The 25,650-nt window shown below is 41.7% G+C and overlaps 2 protein-coding genes across 22 annotated transcripts in view; one reads left to right on the forward strand and one right to left on the reverse strand.

The window, feature by feature from the left end:
* Positions 1–25,650, forward strand: part of MBNL2 (muscleblind like splicing regulator 2) — a 397,414-nt gene that overhangs the window by 309,759 nt on the left and 62,005 nt on the right. The window lies entirely within an intron of this gene.
* Positions 1–25,650, reverse strand: part of LOC141408934 (uncharacterized) — a 198,970-nt gene that overhangs the window by 72,941 nt on the left and 100,379 nt on the right. The gene's annotated exons all lie outside the window — the stretch shown is intronic.

Here is a 25,650-nt window from a genome sequence, read left to right on the forward strand (position 1 = left end):
GACCTTTGCAATCAAGGGCAGTTGCATCACATCTCCCCCAAAATTCATACGTTGAAGTTCAAACCACTGTTGTTGACTGTAACTTACTTGGAGACAGGCCCTTTACAGGGGTGATCAATTTAAAGTGAGGTCATCAGGGTGTCTTAATCCAATATGACTGGTGTCCTTATTACAAGGGGAAATTTGAACACGGAGATAAGCAAAGAGGGAAGACAGCGTGAAGAGACAGGAAGAAGACAGCCATCCACTGTCAAAAAGAGGGTGCTGGGACAGATCTTTTCCTCGTGGCCCTCAGAAGGAACCAACCCAGCACACACATTGATCTTGGACTTCTGGCCTCCAGAACTGTGAGAGAATAAGGCTCTGTTGTTTGAACCACCCAGCTTGTGGTACTTGGTTATGGCAGCCCAAGCAAACTAACAGCTGGGATGAAATAATGTGGGCTTTGCAGAGGATGGTAGCAATGGGAAATTCAGGGAAGAAAGAGAGATGAAAACTGTCATAGAGAGAGATGCTTGAGCATGGCTCACGCCATGGGAATTTGAAATTTTAAATTTTTACACTGTTTCAACCCAACACTAAGAGCTAGCTCTTGTTCATTAGTTGGTTTCATTCAAGTTAATACCCAGAGTAGAAATTCTTTTCCTTCATTGAAAGAAAAAATAAGATCGAGAATAGCACAGAGAAGGACTATCTGTAATGGAGTATGGGGCAGGTTATGCAAAAGGTGGAATATTGGTGTTTGAACATTCATTTGAAGAGATTTAACCAAAGTGGAGGCCTAGAAGGGTGGTAAGGACAGAGGACTGTCAGGCAGAGGACTTAGCCCCTGGCAGAAATGTCAAGGTGTAAGGCTCAGCAAATAACCAGCTCCTCATGCTGTCTTCAGGGTGCTGATTGGGCATGCAAAGGCCTGGGTTAGAGTTAGTTCTGGCTCTGACTCCAAAGAGTTCTGTGATCCCAGACAAGTCGTGTTCTCTCTCTAGCTTCAGGGTCTGTACTATAAAAAAAGGGGATTGTTCTGGATCATCTTAGAGATTCCAGTGCCAAGAACATTTTCATGATACGATGCTAATTATGTGAAGTTTTATGTTAGATATAATAAATGCATGTTTGTATATATGTCTGTGTGTATGTGAGATTTACAGCCCTCCTGTTTCTTTTCTTTTTTCTTTTTTCTTTTTTTTTTTTTTTCCTGAGACGGAGTCTCCCTCCGTCGCCCAGGCTGGAGTGCAATGGCGTGATCTTGGCTCACTGCAAGCTCCCCATCCCAGGTTCATGCCATTCTCCTGCCTCAGCCTCCTGAGTAGCTGGGACTACAGGTGCCTGCCAACATGCCTAGCTTAATTTTTTGTATTTTTAGTAGATATGGGGTTTCAACGTGTTAGCCAGGATGGTCTCCATCTCCTGACCTCGTGATCTGCCTGCCTCGGCCTCCCAAAGTGTTGGGATTACAGGCGTGAGCCACCGCGCCTGGCCTATAGCCCCTCCTGTTTCTAAAAGGAATTTGAAAGAACTTTTGAAATTCAGCATCTTTTTTTTTTTTTTTTTAAGAACAGCTAAGTAGAAAATCAACCTAAAGGAATAGAGAAACATATTACCAGTCACCTGAGATGAACTCTTTATTAGATAGAACTTTAGTTCTGAGTTTCCTGGCAGTTAAGGTAAAAAGAAAAACATGTGCTCATTGTCTGATAAAAATCAATGTAATATGATTAGGTCTTGAGAGAAACATGTAGATATGCTGAGAGCTCAGATAAGATTACATTTGAGAATAGGCAGGTTCAAGATGCATTAAAAGCCACGCAAAAATCCATACTCTTTAATCCAATAATTCCACTTACACTGAGGAAATAAAAAAAAGGGGGAGGAATGACTATGTGTGTGAAAATGCTTGTCACAAAATTATTTATGAAAGTGCAGAACTGTAAGAGCCCGAATGGGAGGTAGAGTTAATTGTGGTGCACTCATTCAAGCAAACACAATGCCGGCATTGTAAACAGTGAGGCTCTCCAGAAGCATAGAAAAGCAAGGTGAGTGATCGGCTCCATAAGAACAATCAGGAGATAAAATTATTTGTTCACCAAGGTTATAACTATATAAAAATATGAAACTGTCAAAAATGAGTCTTCAAACATGGTCGTAATTATGGTAGAGTGGTGCTCTTAAGCGTGAATCCCCCCCAACCATGTTTCCCAATGTTTAATGATGTTTACAATTAAATTTAAGCAAACAAGCCAGCTCACACACTTAAGATTTTCATTCTAGCTATGCTTTATGGGATTACATTTTTAATTAAAAGAAAAGAGAAAGATTTCAGACCGCAAAAATAGCAAACTGAAATCGTATTCCTTAGCAAAATCAATTTCTTGAGATAGCGCTGGATTTTTAGAAGGGATTTTTTTCTTAAAAAAAAAAAAAAAACATGCGTAGATGTGTGGTGCTCATGCAGAAGTCCTCCTTGTTTGCTTTGAGGTCATGGAAGCTGCCTGAATTAAACATGTGAGGAAATACTGTTAAGGGGCTACAGGTGGGTTAACGTCCAACAGTGCTCTCTCCTTAGCACCCTCCTAAGCCTCCTCTTCCCGTTAAATCTCTTCAAGTGAATGTCCAAACACCAATATTCCTCCTTTTGCATAACCTGCCCCACATTCCGTTACAGATAGTCCTTTTCTGTAGTTATTCTTGATCTTATTTTTTCTTTGAATGAAGGAAAAGAGCGTCTACTCTTGGTGTTAACTTGAATGAAACCAACTGATGACTAAGAACTAGCTCTTAGAGTTCAAACATTGTAAAGTTTTAAAGCTTCAAATCCCCAAGGCATGTGAGAACATTCTAGAAACGATCCAGCAAAGACAATAACTTGAAAAAAAAAAGATTCGTAGAAGAACAGTGTAGGTGCACATGTCAACAGTTGCTCCAGCCTTTGGCAAAGTGCTTCCGAGTGCATGAAAATCAATCAATGGAATACACTCTGTTAATGGAATAAGGGGACGGAAGACATCATTTCAGTTGATGCATAAAAAGTGTTTGATAAAATCCAATATCCTCTCATGATAAAAACAAAGAAGTTTGTCTTCTACTTGCAGCATTTCTCCCATTTCACCTTCCTTTTTGAGTACTTTTCCTTATTTCATGTTTTTGCACTTGTTTCTCATGAAGTCTATTATTTTCTTTCCATTCTAACGCCCTCTTTTACTGGAGGTAGGTAGGTAATTAAGAAATTACTTCTCACTGAAGTTTTAGTGATTTCAAGATTATTATCATTGCAAAATTCCTGGATCACAAAGAATAGGAAATATCTCCAAGAAATGAGTCTATAATGGCAGCTCTCAAAGACCAGGAAACCCTAGAATGTCTCTTCTTCTCATTGGTCTTCATAACCCATAGTTTGCTCTAACCACAGCCATTGAGTTAGAATTCTAAGTAGCCCACAACTTAGATTCATTTTATTACTTATTATTTACTACTCATAGGTTTTCAAAGAATTAAAATTCCTCGTTTGGCACTGAAAACTTTTCTCTGTGCACCTATATTACTAAGTATGTTTTCACTACCTGTTTATTGGGAACACACCTTACAAAAATTACTATGAATTCAATTAAAAATTATATGTCTGAATCTGCATTTTATTCCTCACAGTAGAGTTTATAACTTTGGAAACTCTCATACATGTACTTACTTTCAAGACACTATTTATTCAGTCTACAAGCAGTGTTTGGTGCTACATGCAACCATGTTCCCTGGTGACAACTTGCATCCATTGGGGTAGCAATGGTCTACAGAGGGAAACACTGAGAAGCACAGAGCAAAATAAATTCTAGAAATTCTTGGGAGGAATTGCACATAGACAAGCCAAAAAGAAGTCAATTCCTCTATGCCTCAGGACCATGAATTGGAAAGTGGGGGCTCCTAGTGGTGCTCCCTAAATTCTAAAGGTCCAACGGCTCTTTGAATCTTTGCCTTTGTCAGGATGAAGGCAGGTCCAAAGTGTTAGCTCTAAATCCTGAAAATAGAATCTAAGCTATCAATTGGCTTATTCTGAAGCAATTTTCAATGGTTTTCCCTGCTGTTCTTTTCCCTGCATCTAACTGCACTCATGCCTTCTCATAACACATAGGACCCACTCCTGCACAGAAGGAACTCAAATTCTAATCAGCCAATTTTTTATTTGTGGGACATCCCATCAAATTTTTTAAAAAATATCTTATTGAACAGAAGAGGGAAATGGAATTTGAGGATGATTTGACATTCTGAGATGTAAATGGAGTTGGCAGAAGTTTGACCAGGACTTTTCCCTGCTCTGCTGGAGAGACTGTCCCTCCTCTTGCTGCCCTTCTTGGAGGAGCATTTTCAGCCTGCTGCCTAAACAGCTATTGATGGATAGCATTCTCCCGGCAGCACTGCTCCAAAAGCTGGTAGCAGACATGGCTGATCTATTCCCAGCTGTCTGGATTTTAAGGCTGAGCTGTAGGCTTCAGGGATAGCCACACACATTCTTTCAAGGTCTGAGGTGGGCACACTGGAAATAATGTGGTTCACTACACCTGGGCTTCTGACATGTAAGCCCGTTATGCTCTCCCAGGCTCTGACCTGCTGTCTGATCACAAGGGCAGTCCTAAATGGAGATCTGTATGAGATCAGCAGTATTTAGCAATTGGGAGTTTGACATAATGCACTTTCTCATAATTTATTAAAGTTGCTAATACATTTAAAAAATATGTGAAGAACATGGAAACCTCTCAGTAATATGGTCTAGTGCATTAACCCTCCATTGATTTTGCATCTCAATCAGAGTAAAAGCCAAAGTCCTTATGATGACCCGTGAGGGTCACCATCTGGTCACCTCACTCTCCTCATCTCTCCAGTCTTAAGTTACTGCTCTTACCCTCACTCACTCTGCTCTAGCCACACTGACCTGGTTGCTATTCCCCGAATATTCTAGGCATGCTCCTGCCTCAGGACCATTGCATTTCCTCTCTCCTCTCCCCAGAAGCCATCAGACCTGCTGCCTGCCCCTTTAACACCTCAAATGGCATCCTCCCTTTGAGATCTTCTTTGTTCATCCCATGAAAACTTGTAAAGTTTTCTGCACACATACTTCCTGTCTCTCTCAGTTGTTTCTGTCCCTAGCATTTATCACCATCATCATATTCACTACCTGTTGTATTTATTGATCTTGTTGAGTGTCTGCATTTACCCATTAAAATGTAAGCTCCATGAAGGCAGGGACTTTTGCCTGTTATGCTCATTGCCTTGTCTTTAGTGCTGAGAACGGTGCTACACAGAGTAGCATACATTAAATATGCACCAAATAAATGAACACTTATTTACCACTCAAATATGCATTGAATGAGTGAATGATTAAAAATTGGTAGTCAATGCTGTCCAAGAACATGAATTTTGGGAGACTCTTGCAATACTATTTTTTCTTCTATTGAGATAATCCGCAGCTCAGGCACTGAGGTCAACAACTCTAATGTTCAAGATCTTCCAAGTAGGAGGGAGGAGGTTGGATAAACAGAGTTTGAGTAAATTTGCCCTTGGCTTTTGAGAGAGCTAAGTGAGAATCCTGGCTTTCCCACCTCCTAGCTCTGTGACCACTGATAAGCTATTCAACTTAGGTCAAGCTGTTCAACTCTGGGCCTTAGCTCACTCAATATGTAAAATGGAATGATACAAAATTCAGGGTTTTATAAGAATCAGGGTTGAAAACATTAGGCATATAGTAATAAACCCTTATTAAAATGAAATGTATTTTCATATATAGAAATAATTTGTATTTGTAGAAGTTTGCTTTTTGATAAAGTAGACAGTCATATACTTATTGACATTTTCATTTTAGGGGACACACTGAATCTATATTTAAAATAGTATTTTTTTGTCTTACAGGAAAAAAAACTCCTATGTATACTTTAATTAAATTATCACATGTATTTCTGTTATTTAAGGATCCTAAAATGAAAACAAATAACTACCAAAGCATTTAAAATAATTATCAAGGTATATTTGTTCACTCCAGGTCTCATCCCGCAAGGTTTACAAGAGTCTTGGCTTTTGAAATCTGTGTCTTCCAAAAATTCATTTGTTAAGCAAGCACTGAGTACTTGCTCTCTTCCAGGCACCAGGCTCTACATTACTGGCTATTCCCAATAGCAGGAAAGAGCTTCTGCTCATGAGCAACTTACAAGATAGGCTCAAGATGGGATCTGATATCAATACTGATATTGATAATGGTTAATAGCAGGCATTAGGGGTTAAGTGCTGCCCCAGAGGTGCAGATGTTAGAGACATGCAGAGAAGGGAAAAGATGCTTTCTCAAGGAAGCTTGGGGGTGGTTAGAGAGTCATTCATGTGAGGGCAGGTCAGGGGACCAAAACAGAGGAATGGAAACAGCTTGAGCAAACTCATAGAGGAGGAAGGAAGGCATAAATCTTTGGATTTTCCCAACTCCAACTGACCTCGGCATGAAAAGAAAGCAGGACTTGGACTGGAAAGGAAGCTCACTCTCTGGCAATGTGGAAGGCCTTGCTCGTGGGTGAGGGTGTGGAAGGCCTTGCTTGTGGGTGAGGCAGTTGGATGTGATTCAGGAAAGAATGGGGGTTCTCTGAGGGTTCAGTGGAGAGAGATAAACTCATGACCATAACCAAGGGTTTGTTCATGGCTGTCAATTTCTTTCATATGCCAATGACTTCCAAATGTATACTTCTAGACCACACCTCTCTCCTGGACTCAAGATTCCTGAACCCAACAGCCTGCTTGGCACCTCTCTTTCAATGTCTTATAGGTATCTCAAACACTGCTCCTGCTATTTCCCCCACATCTGCTTGAACCGTACCTTGTGCATCTCGATTGATGACAAATATCCCCTTCCAGGGGCTCAGACCCAAAACCTTAAACTCATCCTGACTGGTCCCTTTCCCACTTCACATTCAGTGTGTCGGGAAATCCTGTTGGCTCCACCTTCCAAATATACCCAGAGCCCACCACTTCTCACTTCCTCCGCTGCCAGCCACCTGGTCTGAGCCACCATCTTCTTTCCCTGGGTGATGACCACAGCCTAACTGATCTCCTGATGCCACTTCTGGCCCCTTCAGTCCATTCTCACACAGTAGTCAGAGCTATCCTTTTAAAACACCAGTGAGATCACATCACTCCTCCGCTCAAAACTCCCATTTCCTTCAAAGAAGAAAACAAGTTCTTACAATGGCCTACAAGACCCTACCTGGTCAAGCCATGGTTGTTTCTCAGAACTCCTTTCCAGCTTGGCCCTGGCTTATGGAGCCCAGATTCTCCAGCCTCCTGGCTGACCCTCAGATGCACCAGGCATGCGTCCTGCCAAGCCCTTAGTGCTGCTTGTTCTCTCTGCCTGGGATATGCTTCATCTGGATACAAACAGGACAGCTCCCCACCTCCGTGAAGTCTTTGCTGCTGAATTACTTTCTTAGTGGTAATGGCCCTACCTATGTAACTAAAAAGGGCCACCCAACCCACCAGCACTCCCCGTCCTTCTTGCCCACTGGTTCTTCCCCAAAGCCCTCAGCATGTTCTGCTGCGTAACTTGTGTATTATCTTTATTGCTTATTGTCTGTCTCCCCTAACTAGAAGCTAAGTTCCACGTGGACAGGGCTGTTTGTGAGTTTTGTTGTTGATATCCCATGTCCCTGGAACACTGCCTGGCCCAAGGTAGACTTGCAACGTATGTCTGTGGAGTGAATGAAGGGGATAGTGCAGCGGAGGGTATAGGAGATAGAGGTAGAGAAGGCATCTGTTGGCAGCACTGTCACACATCTGATGGCCTGGACCAGCCTGACAATGCCAGTGGGAAGAGAAGGTGGTGGGGGATGCAGGAGACAGGACGGGTATGTATCTAGGGCTAGGTAACTGAATGTGGGAGATGCCAGGCTTTGCGATGGATGATGTATCAATTGCGCTCCAGTCCCGTGTGGTCCTGTAAGTATCACTCTGTTCCAGGGCCAGAGGTCATATGCTTTTGCTACTCAACTGTCTTTGTGGATCACAGAGGCAACCAGGTAAAACTGGGTAAATAAAATGAACAAACTATTGGTCCTGTAAAAATAGCTCAAAACTGTGTACCCTCCCAATGGACCCCACAAAGTATGAAGGTATGACATGCTCAGGAGAGTCACGTGTTTCATACTGGGGTCATCTGAAGGAGGTGGACAGTTCCCCCATCCGACTGTCCCTAGGGAAACTTCCCTCCTCTGGGGCTTTAGTCTTTTTCAGTAAGCAAAGCACTGATATGTGTCTGAAGTATGCGTGCAGAACTATTCAGTGATAGGTTTATATATGCATAATCCTTTTGGCTGTCTGAAATCCAGGTGCCTCATTTGCAGATTCTGAAAGCTTGTGATCTCCCTGTAATAGGGCAGTCCCAGAGGCTGTTAGTGGTGCCTTGTCTTGCCCTAATAAACGGAGATATGATGGCAGTGGCCTACTTTGGTTATTCACTTCAATTACTAGTTTGAAGTATTAAAAGTCAACCGTATTTATAAAATATACTCAATCACTTTAATTGGATTTGGAAAACTGTATGATTTATGAAACATTACATGAATCCTTCTGGCTAATATTAGAATTAAATATTACTTATTACTATGCTTTCTTCCCTTCCATTGATGTGTATATGCATTGCAGATTTATGTATGTAGAGTTTCTCAAAGATAAGAAGAGTTTGCTTTTCATCTTTGTAGCCACTTGGGCCTAGCACAGTACCAGACATAAGGTAGGAATCAATAATTTGTATTCAGAGAGTGTGGTGGTTCTGGAGCTAGGCTGAGCAGGTTCAAGTCTGGATCTTCCTCTTACTAGCTGTGTCACTTTAGACAAGTTATCTAACCGCTCTGTACCTTGGTTTTGACATTTGCAAAATGGGCATAAAAATAAGACCTACCCAAAAGGCATATTGTGAACACTAAGGAGATCATTCCTGTAAAGCACTTAGCACCATGCTTGGCACATTGTGAAAATTCGGCAAACATAATTAGTTTGTATAACTATACGAATATGTGAAAGAAGTATAGTGATTAAGGACAGTGGCTTTGGAGTCACACTGTCTGGGTTCAAATCCTGGTTCTACATCTTGCTACTTGCACGTCCTAGCACAAGATCATTCATCTCCTCAGGCCTCAGTTCTCTGTCTGTCAAATAGGGATATTAACAGCACCTCCCCCTCTCAAATGTTTGTCTGAGATTTTGCATGTGAAATACTTAGCGTGGTGTCTAGCATGCATCTAAAGAGTATTCAAAAATAATAATAATGGTATTTGACTGCATTCAAAAGCTGTTACCAAGTATTATTACCATATATGTAATCCTTGTTTTAAAAGAAAAAATGAGACTTCATAATAATATATCAATTCAGTTTGTAAATACATTTGACTAGCAGTTTCTGGACGATCCAGAGCTTAAGTATCCAGCCAGCAGTGACAGATGAAGAAGAGCGGGGGTTTGCTGAGGGCAAAGACTTCTTCCACAGTTTACAGGCAGGTCCTGAGAGGAAGAGGAAGTAATGTCATAGCTCACTGTTGGGCTGAATTTGACCAGGAGCGACCCCAGGGTCTGGAGTTAGTTTGGCCCACCAGGCCAAAGAGATGGAGATTTCGATGCTGTGAGCCTGGGTGTGTTGTCTCAAGGTCTCCGCCCTCTCTAGGTACATACTGGAGAAACACGCAGCAGCAGGAATTCTAAGAAAAATGAGCAGGTATCTACTGAGGGTGGACCACAGTGAGAAAAACCCTGGATGGGGACCCTCAGGAAGGGTGAGCGAGCAACAGCTGCACAGCAGCGGACGCAGGACCCCATCCTACAGGCAGCGTTTTCTGGAGGCAAAGGTGAAAGGCAGAGCTTCACTCCAGTAAGGAGCCTGGAGGGAGGCAGGTTCTCAGACCTTGAACTCGGAGGCAAAAAGAGAAACCTGTGGGACCCTACAGCATAAGACGTGGGACACCCAGTGGGTGTTAGGGCTTGAAACAGAGCAGCTGTCTAGCCATCAAAGCTAGGGCCACGAGTCAGCATCAGCTGGTGCAAAGATTCAGTGTCACTTGAGGATTGGTTCTGGGGACTTGGGCCTCACTGGGGGAATGCTGGCCAGGCGGGAGCTCTGGCAATGACCAAGGGCACTAAAGGCTGGGCCTGATGAGAAGGAATAAATAGGCAGGGAAGTCGTGAGGGTGACAGAAGACTCTGGCTGAACAGAGCAGGCCAGTCCCCTGTCCTCCTCCCTACCACTGTCCCTCTGTGTGTGAAAGTGCCAGAGAAGATGACCCCACCCACATCACGGGGGAGACTCTGCTGATGCTCATCTATCCACCTTTGTAAAAGCAATTCCAAAATGCTGGCCAAATTCACCCATTTTCTTTGGCTTCCCTCCTGCTAGATTGAATGATTTTCTTTCCCCTCCATGCAATTTTAATATCAAGGACAATTTTTATCAAGTCATTCTCTGTAATCAGAATATAAAAATTATCCCAACATTTCTCTTTGAAAATGGATCTTCAGAGACCCAGTAGCCCTTTATGCATTACTAATGAGTTCTTTAGTGAAACATTTTGTCTTTTACTAAAATAAATCTCTTCTATTAAATCTTCCGTGGGAAAAATCAGATCGCATTTAAGCTGACTAGTTTCACTGGTAGAAAATCATTGTACTTGTTAGGGATTTGGGGGTTGTTATACTTTATTTTTGAGCAAATAGGGAGATCTCGTTACCTAAGATCATGAAAAAAATTAGAATATACATTCACAGAAACAATTCTTAGTGTTAGAGGAAACTAGTGTTTTGCTGGTATAACCGCCAGTCTCAAGACAAAATACATTATCTAACATTTCTTAGAGGTGGCTGTGCTCGCTTCCTAAGGCTGCTATAACCAGTATCATACACTGGAGGGCTTAGAGCAACAGAAATTTATATTCTTACAGTTGTGGAGGCCAGAGGTCCAAAATCCAAGGGTCAACAAAGCTATGCTCCCTCTGAAAGTTCTCTGAAAGAGTCTTTTTTTTTTTTTTTTTTTGAGGCAGAGTCTCACTCTATCACCTAGGCTGGAGTGCAGTGGCGTGATCTCAACTCACTGCAACCTCTACCTCCCGGGTTCAAGCGATTCTTCTGCCTCAGCCTCCCGAGTACCTGGGACTACAGGCGTGTGTCACCATGCCTGGCTAATTTTTTGTATTTTTGGTAGAGATGGGGTTTCACCGTGTTAGCCAGGTTGGTCTTGATCTCCTGACCTCGTGATTCACCCACCTCAGCCTCCCAAAGTGCTGGAATTACAGGCATGAGCCACCGTGCCCAGCCTGGAAGGGTCTATTTTAGCCCTCTCTCACAGTTCTGATAGCCTCAGCCATTCCTTGGCTTAAAGATGGCCATCTTCGGTAGGGTGGGGTGGCTCATGCCTATAATCCCAGCATGTTGGGAGGCCGAGGCAGGTGGATCACCTGAGATGAAGAGTTCGAGACCAGCCTGCCCAACATTGTAAAGCCCCATCTCTATTAAAGATACAAAAAAATTAGCCGGGCATGGTGGTGGGCTCCTGTAATCCCAGTTACTTGGGAGGCTGAGGCAGGAGAATCGCTTGAACCCAGTAGGCGGAGGTTGCAGTTAGTCGAGATGGCACCACTGCACTCCAGCCTGGGCGACAGGGTAAGACTCTGTCCTAAAAACAAAAACAAAAACAAATACAAAAACAAAAAGCCATCTTTTCCCTGTGTCTCTTTCACATCGTCTTCCCTCTATGCATGGATCTCTGTGACCAAATTTTCTCTGTTTATAAGGACACCAGTCATACTGGATTAAAGTCCATCCTAATGTCTTCTCTCTAACTTGATTACATCTGTCAAGACCCTACCTCCGACTAGGATCCCATGCTGAGATTCTATGGGTTAGGACTTCCACATGCGGGGAGACACAATTCAACACTGTCAACCAGGGCACTCTGGCCTTGTCACGGTATATTTATAATAAGATGGGCTATTCAAAATATTTTACCATAAGTACCTCCCAGGTGGGCAGCAGCCAATCAGAGTGTACCACAGCTAGTCCCGGAAACCCCTGCTGTGTGGGCTTAACTCTTTGATTGCTGGGGTCCAGGAGGAGAAGATGCTGGGACTCTGGAGGAGGGACTGGAGTGGCCAGACAAGCAGGGAAAACACTTGACACTCAACAGGCTTGGGACAGTGTCTGTTTTCTACCATCCACTATCACCTCCCTTGAGTGCATTATCATGCAAGGTCACTCATTCTGCTTTAAAGAAATCTCACATACTGAGCCAAAAATCTGTAACCCCATAGTGTCTCCCATGGACCACTGCAGGCAATGGAGAAGGCATGTGTTTTGGTGAGGGAAGAGCAGAATTCAGCCCTGGTTGACTTTAATAACATGACCTGGAAAGTACCTTAAATCTCTCTGAGCCTCATTTCCTTACCTTTAAATTGGGGTAAGAGAAAACAAGAATATTGTGAAGGTCTAATAAGACGGCGTGTGAGGAATGCTTTTTAAGGTGTGATATAGAAGTTCCATTGTGAGTTTCTTAAAACCAGCTCTGCATAGCGCTGATGGCAGGGAGTCCCAGGCCAGCCGACTTGGCTGACTGCACAGATCTGCCACTTACTTACTAGCTGTATGCCCATGGGAAGTTATTTCCCCTCTCTGTGCCTCTGTTTTATCCCATAAAATGGGATTATTAACATTACCTCTGCTGAGAGCTTGTAGTGAAGACTAAATGGGTAGGATCTCTAAGAAGCACTTAGAAACTGCCTGGTAGATGATATGTACAACATTATATAAGTCTCTGCTATTTTTATCGAGGGCAGGGCCACCGCTTACAGTCCTGTGTGCAATTCCTTCCCAGTTTCTGGCGTAGAGCAGATGCTCCAAAACTGTCAGATGAGTAAAGGAGGAGGCACGCCGCTTCCACCCTCAGGAGGTGCAGGATAAAGCCCACACCTCTTCCCTGTACCTCTGCTCTGCATAGCCTTCCCCAGCCGGTGCATAAATGCCCACGCCATGGTGCAAGCTGCCATGCCCTCCATCTTCCCAGGCTGTTTTTTCTGAAAAAAATGCAGCTTCCCCCCGCTGCAGTCCAGGACTGCAATGCAGGTCTTTCCTGAGACACCAAGTACAGAAAGTCACTGACTTATAATGGTTCAGTTTATAATTTTTGACTTTAGAACGGTTCAAAAGCAATATACATTCAGCACACTCCTGGACTTATGATGGGGTTACACTGGAAAAACTCACTGTAAATTGAATATGTCATAAGTTGAAAATGCATTTTCAACATACACTATTTTCCATTAACCATGGGTTTATCGGGACGTGAGTCCATGGTAAGGCAAGAAGCATCTGAAATCCAAACCAGCCTAAGAGGAATGTTCTTTTCCTGTGTTGCTGACAATGAGGGAACTCTTAATAGGATACTCTATTTTCCCATCTTCTTCCAGTGTTTCTTTACCTAGTCTTCCTTCCCCTCCAGCCCACCCCTTCCCTATTCCTCTATTCATAGGCACACAACCCTTCTCCCACTTCTTCCTGGAAGCATTCCCAACTCCAACACCAGCAACCAGGGCACTCTGGCTTTGTCATAGTGTATTTATAATAAGATGTGTTATTCAAAATATTTTACCATAAGTACCTCCCTGGTGAGCAGCAGCCAATCAACGTGCACCACAGCTAGTCTCAGAAACCCCCTGCTGTGTAGGCTTAACTCTTTGATTGCTGGGGTCCAGGAGGGGAAGATGCTGGGACTCTGGAGGAGGCACTGGAGTGGCCAGAGAAGCAGGGAAAACACTTGACACTAAACAGGCTTGGGACAGTGTCTGTTTTCTACCTGGGATGGAAGTCATTTCCAGTATTTAAGTAAAATGGCACAGCTGTGCAGGGGCACACCCACCAAATGTCGGCCTTTAATGCACATGTCCAAATTCCAGGCAGCCCTCTGTGGGGGTAGGTGATTCACCATACAGTATTGCAATCAGTTTGAAAAAGGCTATAATAGAAGATGCATAATAAGGTTTTGTATCTTTGGATACATTTTGCTTATTTTAAAAATTGACCAGCTTCTGGAATTGCTAAGGACTGATAATAAAAATAGAACCCAATATTTACTAAATGTTCAGTTGGCCCTCCGTATTCATGGATTCAACCAACTATGGATTGAAAATACTTGTTAAAAATTGTGCCTGTACTGAACACTGTCAGACTTTTGTCTTGTCATTATTCCCTAAACAGTAGAGTATAACAGCTATTTACACTAGCATTCACTTTGTATTAGGTGTTATAAGTAATCTAGAGATGATTTAAAGTATATAGGAAGATGTGTGTAGGTTATATGCAAATACTAGGCCATTGTATATCAGGGACCTGAGCATCCTGAATTTTGGTATCTGTGGGAGGTCCTGGAACCAGTTCCCCATGGAAACTGTGGGATACAGATGTCATGGGATGGTGTTTATAAGGCTTCAGGAATTAAACCCCCATAGAGTGGTTGTCAGTTACTCTGGTTTGTTTTAATTCTCCAAATTGCTAACTCTAAGTTTTAAAAAGACTTTTGTGGGTACAGAGTAGGTGTATATATTTATGGGGTACATGAGATGTTTGGATACAGGCGTGCAATGTGAAATAAGCACATCATGGAGAATGGGGTATCCCTCCTCTCAAGCATTTATCCTTTGAGTTACAAACTATCCAATTATGTTCTTTAAGTTATTTAAAAACATACAATTAAGTTATTGTTGGCTATAGTCACCTATTATGCTGTCAAATGGTAGGTCTTATTCATTCTTTCTATTTTTCGTGTACCCATTAACCATCCCCACCTCCCCACTACAAATGGCCAACTCTAACTTCCACCTTCCTCCCCACTCTCAACTAGATAATCTGATAAATATCTTAGCTTACATGTTAAATGTCCCATCCTCTGGAGTCATCCCTGACCTCTAAACTAGGGAGAGCTCCCTGCAATGCATTCACACAGGCTATCATGGCATTGATCACTCTATTTTAATTGTTATTTTAATATCACAGGGCTTGGCACATGGAAGGGGTTCAATACATATACGTTGAAGGAGGGATAACATGCACCTATTGTATGAGGTTCCCTGTACTGTTGGGGTTTGAGGAGAAGTTCAGGAAGTAGACAGAAAAGGCCTGCTCTCCCCGACAGGAGAAATTCCAAGGCTGAGATATCAATGTTTCTGTTCACCCATGGGGCTGCAGACATTAATGAATGTGGTATCAAAAAATCTAGACTCTATGAAGTCAAACAGCCACTAGACTAGTATATTTGTCAGGATTCTCTGAAAAACAGAGCTAATAGAATAGATGTATAGATGAAGGGGAGTTTTTTGGGAGAATCGACTCACACGATCACAAGAAGTCCTGCACTAAGCCGTCTACCAGCTGAGGAGCCAGGGAGCCAGTCTGAGTCCCAAAACCTCAAAAGTAGGGAAACCAACAGTGCAGCCCTCAGTCTGTGGCCAAAGGCCCGAGAACCCCTGGCAAACCACTGGTGTAAGTCCAAGAGTCCAAAAGCCAAAGAACTTGGAGTCTGATGTTCGAGGGCAGGAAGCATCCAGCACGGGAGAGAGATGAAGGACAGAGACTCAGCAAGTCATTCATTCCACATCCTTCTGCCTGCTTTGTTCTAGCCTTGCTGGCAGCCGATTAGATGGTGCCCACCCAGATTGAGGGTGGGTCTGCCTCTCCCAGTCCATTGACTCAAATGTTAATGTTTGGCAACACCCTCCCAGACACACCTAGGAGCAATACTTTGCATCCTTCAATCCAATCAAGTTGACACTCACTATTAACATCATAACTGGTTTCATGTTAGGTTGATATATGATCATGGTCCACACTAACCAGCCTACTGCCATGACTCAGAAGACATTTATATTCTCATTAAATAAAATAATTTCCAAATGAAGCATCTGGTGCCCGGAAGTTTGTTTACCTGAATCTCTCGAGAACTGATGGACTATTTTTAGTCTCACTGATTTCTCTTAACTGGCACATTTTCAGTTAACAAATAAAATTAAGAGAATTAACAATCCTTATTGGTAAGAGGGGTTGCTCCCTTCATCAAGCCAACAAACAGCTCTCCCCATCACAAGACACAAGTTGTGTGGGAAATTGCAACCCAGTTTGGTTTGTCCAACCAACCAAAATGCATTTAAAACTTTTTTAAAGACCAGGTGCAGTGGCTCACGCCTGTAATCCCAGCACTTTGGGAGGGCAAGGTGGGAGGATTGCTTGAATCCAGGAGTTCGAGACCAGCCTGGGCAACACAGTGTGAACCAGACTCTACAAAAATTTAAAAATAAGCCTAGTGTGGTGGCATGCACCTGTAGTCCCAGCTACTTGGGAGGCTGATGATGTGGGAGAATTGCTTGAGCCCGGGAGGTCAAAACTGCAGTGAGCCATGATTATGCCACTGCACTCCAGCCTGGGTGACAGAGTGAGACCCTGTTTCAAAAATGAAACTAAAAAATTTTTAAAAGGCTTAAACATGCTATGAATGGCAAACTACAAACAATTCACCTACTTTGCCTTTCTTCCTCATTTACTAGTTTTTATATGCTTTATTTATTTAAAATAGTCACAAAATTAATGTCAGGGGCCTGTGCCAGTGGTGCTTGAAAGAAGAGGGCGGTTGCATTGGCATAATAAGGAATGAGTCACAAATCTATTCCCAAAGCACCTGTGATGGCCTGGAGGTTTTTTCCCAGCCCTCAGGTGATAACAAGCTATCCTAAATGCAAATCTAGAGATGAGAACACTCAGATTTGCAACTCCCTTGAAGAAAGGTAAAAGCACTATCACTAGAGAAGAGCTCTGCCCCATAGTCCAGATGATGCAGTGGAATGATGCTTTACACCTATTTGTATGGGTTTTTGGAAAGAAAATGCAAACTGACTTGGTCTACTTACCTGTGTAACTTCGTTTCCACTTTTCTTTATCCTCTCCTAAACCCGTAGCTGTGCAATCGGTGGTGGTGGGTAAAGTTGGAGGTGGTAGTGACTGTCTACCACTATTTGTGTTTTTCCCTCATTTATCCACCAGGCTATACTGCCAAATATTCCTTCTATCATCCTAGGCATTTCTTCCATATAATGGAAGCACCAGAGAAAACGAACACCCCCCAGAGGAAAAATGTAAATACATCATTTTTATCTGTCATTAATAAGTACAAAATGTTGTGCTACTCACCAATTATTGCATATCTAGACTGTAAAAGATAAATTGTAATATATGTTGAACCAAATAATAAACAGAAAGAGCTTAGTGGAGGCTTATGCATAATCTTGATGATATTGGCAATTATCCATGTTGATAGACATTCTGGTTATCATTTGTTTATAATGATCCCCTGAATCTAAAGTTTCTTTCTAATTCTGAAGCCCTTATGTGCTTGTATTTTATTTGCTGTATTAGGTAGTTGGAACTAATAATACAAGAAGCTCATGTGCTTCAATTAGTTTATTTAAATTCAAAAGAAGCCCAAAAGCCTAATCTGTCACTTGCCTTACAGTAGAGCTATTTCAGTCTCATAGTTAATGTCGTAAATTAAGCTTTGATGTAAATAACCATTTTATTCCCCTACACTTTTACTTGCCCATATCCTTCTGGAAATGTACTGGGAGGAAGAAGAGGAGGTTCAGGCCAAATGTTAGACTCGGCCTTCGCCTATGTGACTGAGACCTGTATAAATGATGGACTGATAAAAATCAGCTCACCCACACAAACCACAGCCTTTATTGCTTCCCAGCTTTCAAAGATCTTGAGAGGTTTTCAAACTATAGGGAAACTGAGGCTGGCACCATCTGATACACCCAGTCAGCTTAGTCACTTAGTAAATATCTGCTGAACAACTTACGCGGCACAAGGACGAAAACAGAGGTCTGTTTGATCAAATTTTTCACTTCCAATTTGTGTACACTGTGGGTACTGAATAAATCTTCCTAGATTTAATTGATTTTGACTTAATTCGCCACTTTCTGCTGAATCTCCTCAAGCCTCATCACGTAGACATCTGATAATTCTCAGAACATACCTGGACCGTTGCCAACATACGTCCCTGGTGTCACTTTTTACTGTAACTGTTGGTTCATGTGGCTTTCCCCTTTTACAGATTAGGAGCATTCAAGGGGAAAATAGATCTGGAAAAATATGGATAACAATTTATGTTTCTTCCTGAGCAATTCCTGTTCTAACAACTGTCAGAAGGAGTTGAGATATGGGAATAGGATCACTCCTATTTGACAGATGAGAAAATTGAGGCACAGACTATCACACGTTATTTGTAAAAGTTCATCTAACCATTTTGGAATGAAGCCACAGCCAGAATTCTGGGATTTTCCAACCATAATACATAGCTGCTTTAAACTCAAGATAAGTCATGCCATGTTGATTAGCCCTGGCAAGTTTCAGCAGGGGAGATACCAAAGAAAAACAGTTCTGAGACTGTTTGAAGAGATAAATGACCAAAGTCGGCACAGACAGAGTGAGAATAGCAAAGGGTTAAAGAGCTTGGAAACAGGCCAGACAGGAGCACAGTGATAAGGAAATGGAGCAAGTATTAGAGAAGTTGTTTTCAATACCATGTATTTTTACCTACTATGAAAAGAAAGTGTCAATAATAATAGTGATGATAATGATGATGGTGATGATGATGATCTAGCTTAGGGAGTGCCTATTATGTGCCAGGAACTGCTAAAACACTTTATATGCATTAACTATTAATCCTTATTGAAAGTCTATGAGGTAGAAACTATTCTTAGCCCCATTTCACAGATATGGCAACTGGAAGCCACAAAGTCCCACTTGCCCAAGGTGCCCAAGAACAGCAGCGCTGCATTTTAAATCCAATTAGTCCAGTTCTGAGACTGTTCCCTTAACCCTTTTTTTTTTTTCTTTCACACTGCTTCTCCGGGAGAGGTTGCAAGACAGAACAGGCTTCTGAAATGTAACTCCAGAGCAAGAGCCTTTGTCTTGACCTCAGGATTTCACCAAGCTGGCCTCAGCCATGTGGAATGAGAGGAATTTCAGAGGCTCTTCCATGATTTTCCGTGGCCAGCTTTGGGGTCTAAAGCAGGCTCCAGGACTCAAAGTGTCCCTGAAGGCTGCATCTAAAGCACATACCATCTGCCCTTAAACCTTAGGGCCAGCATTGCCATTCCGCAGCCTGGCCTGCTTGCTTGAAAATATCATCATGCACCTACAGCAGCAAGCGCTGCCGAGGTGGCACTGGAAGAGGCAAAATTCAGAAAATCAGGTTGGGATTCCAGCCCTTCGCTAGAATCATTTTCCCCAAAAAACGTTTTGTTGGAGTCTGCCGGTCGATGACTCAGCCCATGTAAAGACACAGTTCAAATTATTCCAATGGAACACAAATGGCTGAGGACTGTTAACTGAATTGTAGATCATAGAAATCCATTGCTTTTCCCATGAAAAACTAATGGGATGCAGTTGTCTGACAGCTATTCCTTTGGGCAAAAACTATGGTTAATGGGAGATTCTTTAATAGTCTTCTAATTAATGTTTTCTTTTTTGTGCCCATATTTTAATTGATTTTTTTTCAATTAGGAGCATACTAGAAAAAGATTCCAAAAATTACTTGTTTTAAAATAAGCCATTAGAAAATCTCATCCTTCAATTATGCTTTTTCTTTTTCACAGCAACCTGATTCTGATGTCTTTTCTTAGCCAAAGTTGCATTTATTCTATCCCACGCCATGTAATTTAATGGCCATGTAATTCCAATAGCGCCAATCTGTTGTTCTGTCAAGTACATATTACAATTATTTAGCATCTTCCTTCCTCCTGTCAAGAATCAACATGAGTATTCTGTATTAGAATCGTTCATGGTTGCTGATTTTAATAAATTTAATTCAGCTTGAAGTTCAGACTCGATTCTAGCCATCATCCCTAAATATTCCTGGAGTACAGATTATTCTTGGAAGTAGAAACTGCACAAATCCGTCGACTCCATCAGAATTCTGTTACTGTTTTTAAAGAAGTGGTCTCCAAACAATATAAACTATAATAAAATTAGAAATATGAAATATAATAATCAGGGTGTGATTTAAATGTAGCATAAATCTGATCTGGTTATTCTCCTGCTTAACAACTTTCAGTAGCAGGAAGTTCATACCCCTTAGCTGGTCTCCCATTGTCTGGCTTCTGCCTCCTACTTCCTGCCTCACCTCTTCTCACTCCCCATACTCCTCCCCACACCCCTTCCCTGCGCTGGCCTTAGCTGCCTGCCTGCCCCAAGATGGGACATTCTCCTGGCACACGCTTCTCCTCTAAAGAACATTCAACACCCACAACACACACACACACACACCACACACTAGACACACACCATACACACAATACACATACAACATGCACACACACCCCATGCACACATACAACACATGTACCATATATATAACACACACACATACAGCACACACACAACACAAACAAATACAGCAGACAATACACACACAATACACATACTATACACACACAATACACATACAACATGTACACACCCCATGCACACATACAACACATGTACCATATATATAACACACACATATAGCACACACACAACACAAACACACACAACAGACAATACACACACAATACACACACATAATACACGCAATACACATAAAACATACGTACACACCCCATGCACACATACAACACATGTACCATATATATAACACACACATACACATATAGCATGCACACAACGCAAACACAACACACACACAAATACACACACATGCAGCACACATACAACATATACAACACACACAACACACACACGCACCACACACCTTGTTCACACGCAGTATACCTACCGCATACACACACAGAGAACACACATCCACACACAACACACATGCAGCATGAACACATACCCCATACACACATACAACACATACAGCACACACAACAGAAACATACAATACATACAATACATACAATACATACAATACCTACAACATACATGCATACACATGCAAAACACACACACACACACACATTTTGACCACCACTCACTCCCTTGCCAAGTTCCTACTCATTTTTCAGGTCTCAGTTTAAATGTCACTTCTCCAGAGATCTCCTCTGACCCCTGGTCTCAATTCTGACCCTCTCCCACTATTTCTTCTCAGCATTCTTCTCTAGAATACATATCACAACTTGTAACTAGATATGTTTTGTTAACCTCTGGCTTCCCCACAAGACTGCAAGCTTCATGAAGGGAGACACCATGTCTTGATTTTCCTCACCTTTGTTTAGCACTAAGCACAATGCCTGGCACATAGTAGAATCTCAAGAAATATTTATGAATGAAAGAATGAATGAGACCTTAGCCTGGAAGTATATGACCACCTGCTGGTTCCATACCTGGCATGTCCCACCCATACCTGGCATGTCCCACGTGGGATGAGCAAAGGCCCTGAGGGCTTATGTGACCCATGAGCTTGTCCCTGGTGTGAACCCACCTGACTGGCCCTAGCTGAGGCTTCTAACTCCCAGTTCCTGGAAGGCTCTTCACAAGCACTCGCAATGGTGCTCTCCATCTCCATCTCCACCCCACAGAAGCTGCACCAGTCCCTGGCACTAGGCACTGGACTTCCTTCCCTTCTCTCTCCAGAAATAGTGTGTTACCAAGAACTAAAAGGGAGGAAGAGTTAAAACAAAACAAAGCAAAAAACAAATCCTAGCTGCCACAAGGAAGATTTTTCCCAGACATTTTTGTCTTTATTTCTTGGACTAAAATCAGGAGACACTATTTTTGACACCTCTGTTTTGTTTCACAATGATACACAAAGACGCTTTATGCTTCTGCACACTGCCCTGTACCATTCAGCTATGACAAGCTGCTTTGATAACCAACAGCTTTTGTACACTGATGCATATCCTGGCAAATCTTATGCCTTAGCAAAAACTTCCTTACAAATTGTTCACTGTGTCAAATAGCTTGTTTTATTTTGACAGTAGCTTTTCCATTAGGATTTTACAATCCTATAGGATCCCTTACTAAAATTCTGTTACCTAGAGTCTCCCTGGGTTTGAATTAGTGTGCCTCAGACATCCATGGTACATAATTCTTCAAACTATTAATACTAGATTGTACTAGGGTTCAGAGCTGTCTCTTAAAATGTGGACACACAAATACCCTGTAGAATTGAAAATAATTTTAAACATAAAATATTTGAATAAGTACAATTAAGTAGCTTTTAACATGTTTGGTGTGAAAGTTTATTCTGTAGAAGAATGAAAGAGCCAGTCAAAATACTACTAAATGTATGATTCTGTACTCACTAAAAATGAAATATCATATGGAAACATTTCTCTTTCTTTTGATAATAACATTTACTCAGTGCTTACTATGTGCTAGGCATTTTTCTAAGCCTTATGTATGTGTTAACTCATTTAATCACACAACAGCCCTGAGAAGAAGATACAATAATTATTTCATTGAACAGATGAAGAAAAAAGTCAAGTAATTGCTCAAAGTCATGCAGCTAAGAAAAGGTTGAGCCAAGTTATGAGACCAGAACCTGTGAGCTTGATTACTCCTCCATCCTCTTACCAACAGATAGGTCCATGCAAATAATTGTTTCCCATTCCCAAATCTATATATATATGTATATACATATATATGTGGACAAGATATACATATATATCTTATTTAAAATTTTGTTATGCATCCTATTATTATACAAAAGATCATGGTAAATTTTTATCCTCCCTGGATTTTAACTATTGCTAATGAATAGCTTGGCAGTGCGATGTAATTGAGTCAGGTAGGTCTGGATTTAAAATCTAGTTCTACCACTTACCAGTTATATGGCCTTGGGAAAGTTCCTTAATCTTCTGAGTCCATCTGCTATTTTGTAAAATAGGGATCATTATTGCAGTTATAAGGAGAAAATGAGATAACCATATATAAATTGCTTGGCATGTAGGTGATCAATAACACTCTTTACTCCAAGTATGTAAGTAAGGACACTAGGAAATTACAGCAATTGTCACAAAAAAGATTTCATTGATAAATTACTAATTCAATGTTGTAAAATACTTTCTATAAGCTGAAAAATAGCTTAATATGGTTCCCTACAAGTCCCAGTTTTATCAAGAGATAGGAGCATTTATAAGAAAATTGTATTTTTCCAGCCAAATTGAAAGTGTATGTGCAGCCACAGAGCATTACATTAAAAAACTAGTGATCAAATTGACAATTATATGAGTGAACACAATATAATGGCCATACTGGTATAAATGTGGACATTTCATTAATTCCGTCTTCATTTTCTGGAATTCTGCTTTCCCAAGTCTCTCCATTAGACCCATCTGTGCACCTTGAATATGTGAGCCTTTCTGGGTGTCAGCTTCCAAGAGCAGTGTTTGTGGCTAAAGAGAGTTTGGAATGAGGTTAGAGAAGCCTGGGGTGGCTTATCCTCTGAACAAGAAATGCATTCTCTGTAACCCTCCTCCACCCCCGCTGATGGGCTGTGCTATGTTTTGATCCTCATGGACACCTCACATTACAAAAGATAGAATTGTATTTGGCCACCTGATATAAAGGCAGCCAATTCAAAGACTTGGTACAAGTGAACTTTGTAGGAGCTGGCTCAATCTGAATGCTTTCTTGGAGATTTGATTTTTTTTTTTTTTTTAAATTCAGAAAGAGTCTCACTTTGTCTCCCAGGTTGGAGTGCGGTGGCGCGATCTCGGCTCACTGCAAACTCCGCCTCCCGGGTTCACGCCATTCTCCTGCCTCAGCCTCCCAGTAGCTGGGACTACAGGCGCCCGCCACCACGCCAAACAAAGAGACAAGCAGTTGTCAAAGGCAGGAAGAAAAGGAAGTAAAGTAAGAGATGCCTGAAGCAAGTTGACAGGGCTGGAGGGACCCTGGCAAGTCACAAAGCAAAGAGATTTAGGATTAAAAATTTTTAAAAGATTCGATTTGCAAAAGAAGAAGATGAAGAGAGAAAAGAGAGATTCCTATACTGCTTTGATTTAGATTAATGTCCACTTCACCTCTATCTTTACAATAAACTTTCCAATACTTTCCCTACAATGTCCATGTATACATAGGAAGCTGAATGAAACATCAACAATATGAACTTGAGACTAAGGAGATATGTTGGCATTACCCACAGTTATAGACTCTTATTAGCAGCAAATAAGGACCTATTCCTTTTGGTGTCCTTGGCACCTGCCTGGTTATCCTCCCTAAAGAGGGTGATGCAACTATTAATGCTGCTAACAGTAGATCCTCAGGACAGCATTTGTTGATTAGCACAGACACCCGGGACTGAACACAGGACCCATGTCTGCCCTTCTCCATGGTGGTGGGGGAAGATTCAAACTCCAGAGAGGAAGTCTGAGCTGCCAAAAGTGTGGATGAAATTAGTGGGAAGCAGAGTGAGAACTCCAGATGTTTAGAATTAGGATGACTATAAACAAATTCATTTCCCCAGATCCCCCAAGCTTGCTTTTTAAAATTATTTTTATATCTGGTAAACAAATCAATACTCTCTTTTCTTGGCTGCAAATGGACTAATTCTTTAGGGAAGTATGATAAACTGGTTCACAGTTTGCTCTTCTTTCTCCAGAAATTGTACAATTCACACATCAATGTAATTCTTTCAATTGGTAGTTTTGAAAACTTGGGGATTAAGTATAAACACCGCCATATGCAATTACCCTTCCAGACTGGTTTTATGTACCCTGTCACCTAATTATTATTTTCCTTTGTTTTACCAGCTTTGGTATCCAAATACTACTTTAGCCATAAACACTCTTCACTATGTCACATCATGACATCAGATTTGATACTCCTGTCATGGGAGGAAGTCCTGTCATGAGGGCAAGGCAGGGATATAGAGTGACAGCTTTTGTGTAGCAAAGTAATCACTTGCAGATGATTATCTGAGTTCAAGCCTGAGAATTTCATCTATGTGTATATCACCAAGAAATGTCCACCCCTGCACTATTATTGCCTCTTCATCAATAAGCTGAAAGAAAGAATGTCTTCAGCTAATCTGGAACACACATTTAAAATTCTTATTACTCTCTACTCCACAAATTTATTACATAATTATTCATATTTGGACATCACTCTAGCATGTACAAACAAGCGTATAGCTAGTTCAAGGACTCCTTCTGATAGCTCACAATAGATACGCCCTTCTGATTACCTTCCGTACTGTGTAGGGGAAGAACCTTTCTTTCAGCAGTCACACTTCTTTGGAATCTTTTGTCAGGGTTTAGAATCTGAAAGAAAAAGAAAAAGAAAGAGGGGTGGGGGGGGAGAGAGAGAAAGAAAAGAAAAGAAAGAGGGAGAGAGAAGGAAGGAAGGGAGGAAGGATGGAAGGGAGGAAGGAAGGAAGGAAGGAAAGAAGGAAGGAAAGAGGGAGGGAAGGAGGAAGGAAGGAAGGAAAGAGGGAGGGAAGAAGGAAGGAAGGAAGGAAAGAAGGAAGGAACGAAGGATCCAAGGGAAGCTTCTCTACTTAACAGACTTAAGAGGTTCAAGCAACCTTGATAATCATGTAATGTTTGATTCACTTTTACCCAACAAACACATGAACATGCGTGCGCGCGCACACACACACACACACAC

The sequence above is a fragment of the Macaca fascicularis genome, chromosome 17, assembly GCF_037993035.2.
Source record: "Macaca fascicularis isolate 582-1 chromosome 17, T2T-MFA8v1.1".
Classification (NCBI taxonomy): domain Eukaryota; kingdom Metazoa; phylum Chordata; class Mammalia; order Primates; family Cercopithecidae; genus Macaca; species Macaca fascicularis.